This window comes from Fukomys damarensis, unplaced genomic scaffold, assembly GCF_012274545.1.
Source record: "Fukomys damarensis isolate Sample0158 unplaced genomic scaffold, DMR_v1.0_HiC HiC_scaffold_17, whole genome shotgun sequence".
NCBI classification, from domain to species: domain Eukaryota; kingdom Metazoa; phylum Chordata; class Mammalia; order Rodentia; family Bathyergidae; genus Fukomys; species Fukomys damarensis.
Genome location: NW_022900929.1, coordinates 3965764 through 3967837, shown reverse-complemented (window position 1 = coordinate 3967837; position 2074 = coordinate 3965764). Strand labels below are relative to the sequence as shown.

The following is a 2074-nucleotide window of genomic DNA, read 5'->3' as shown; positions in this document are numbered from 1 at the left end:
AACCAGGGACCCCAGTTACAGGAGAAATGTTAAAATATATGTGTGTGTGTGTGTGTGTGTGTGTGTGTGTGTGTCAACTTTCAGATTATGAACAGAAATACAGTGGATTTTTATGTACTGAACTTGTAACCTGTACATTGTTCAATTCATTTATTATTACCAGCTTACTGAATATCAAAATTTCTATTTAGATGTTCATGTCATTAGAAAATACAATCTTACTTAATTTTATATAAAAATTGATTTTTCTTGCCTTATTCCACTGGCTAGTAATGCCAGTATTTGTAATTTGTTGCTTTGTGGCTTTGGAATTTTCAAGAAACTTGGAAAATTTACTTACTGATTGATTCAAAAAAGATCTCATTATATACTTCAGGCTGGCCTTGAACTTGCTATGTAGCCTAGGTTGGCCTCAAACTCATGGCAGCTCTTCTCTCTCTGCCTCAGGAGGTAATATTTTCCTGTTTTATGGGCCTGATAATCTTTTATTGTAATCTAAACAACGAATTTTTACCCTGAATGAATTTTACCTTGTTGAATGCAAAATATTTTTGCAAATATCATTGTCTATTAAATATTTTGAGATTTGGTCTCTGCTATTGTGAAGATACTTGAAAAAAATTCATTTTGGGGATGTCCTGTCTTTTAAGACTTGTTAGCCAGTGAGAAGGAAGAAGATGGTGGTTAAGACACATGTTACCCTGGAGGAAACTGGGAAGGAGCCAGAGAAGCCTATCAACCATAAGAAGACATGTCTGTTGCTGCTACAGGTCTTCACTACCAACAAGGCAGCCACCACCACATGGGTGAGTTCTCCCCTGGCAATGTCCCATCCAGTGAGCTGCACATCTACACCTGGATGGATGCGACCTTGAAAGAGCTAATTAGTTTAGTAAAAGAAGTCTACCCAGAAGCTAGAAAGAAGGGTACACACTTCAATTTCAAAATTGTTTTCATGGATCTTAAAAGACCTGGCTATCAAGTTAAGGAGGTTGGCAGCACCATGTCTGGCAGAAAGGGGACAGATGATTCCAAGACTCTGCAGTTTCACAAGTTCCAAATAGGTGATTATCTGGACATTGCAATTAACCCTCCAAATTGGGCACCACCTCCTTCAGGGTATATGAGATCATATTAAATTTTATTTACTCTCTTGAATTTATTTTTCACCCATCTATGTAAAATAAATTTATACTTTTTTCCTCCCCTGATTTTTGCCATTAAGACTTTAAATTCTAATTGTAATGCATCTATTTAGGAGTTAGATTTGGTATACTGTGGTATAAATATTAATAGAAAGTCTGTGTTTCAAGCCCTTCTATAAATTACAAAGGAAAGTATTTTACTGTTATATGTATGTATGAGTGTGAGAATTCATGGAAGAACAGGAACAGTTTCAACTCATTTTGGGGGTTTATACTAAGTAGAGGGTATTATAAGCCCCAAAGGGGCAGACAGAACAAGAAAGCCACAGAACTATATGAAATCAAGCACAAATTTATGGTATAGAGTAGAAAAAAAGACCTGTGAGAATGAGGCAGCAGAGATTTTTTTTTTTTTTTTTTGCTTTGTTTTTGTTTTCCAGAGCCTGTGATCAAACCCAAGGCTTCATGGCAGAACTAGGCAATTGTTTCACCACTAAGCTACAGACCCAGCAAAGGCTTTTTAGAACAGTATGTACCAAGGTAGGTTTGAGAAGCTGCTCAGTTAGAAGAGACTGGTCTGCCTTAATCAGGGTGCAGTGACACATGGTTAGAAAAAAGGACGGCACTACAGTGAAGCCCTTGGTTTTTTACAAATGAAGGACGAGGGGCATTTTAAAGGCAGGAATAAATACAGAAGAAACAAGGGGTGGAACTCAGAGTTAAGACTGGGAAGATTTACTTTTTAAGACCTGAAGATAGGAGGTGGGGCTAATGGAATATCACACATCCTATTATGTGGTGGGCACTGGTGTGCATCTGATCTAAGAGGAAGAAGGGAGGGCAGGGGGATGGGGAAAATAAGAACCAATATTGATTATATAAAGGTGCAAATTTCCAACAATGAATGTCATTATATTGTAGACCTTAAA

The 2074-nt window shown here is 37.3% G+C and overlaps 1 protein-coding gene and 1 pseudogene across 1 annotated transcript in view; one reads left to right on the top strand and one right to left on the bottom strand.

Moving 5' to 3' along the window:
• Nucleotides 1-2074, bottom strand: part of Sdk1 (sidekick cell adhesion molecule 1) — a 551006-nt gene that overhangs the window by 536375 nt on the left and 12557 nt on the right. The window lies entirely within an intron of this gene.
• Nucleotides 672-1138, top strand: LOC104875331 (annotated as a pseudogene).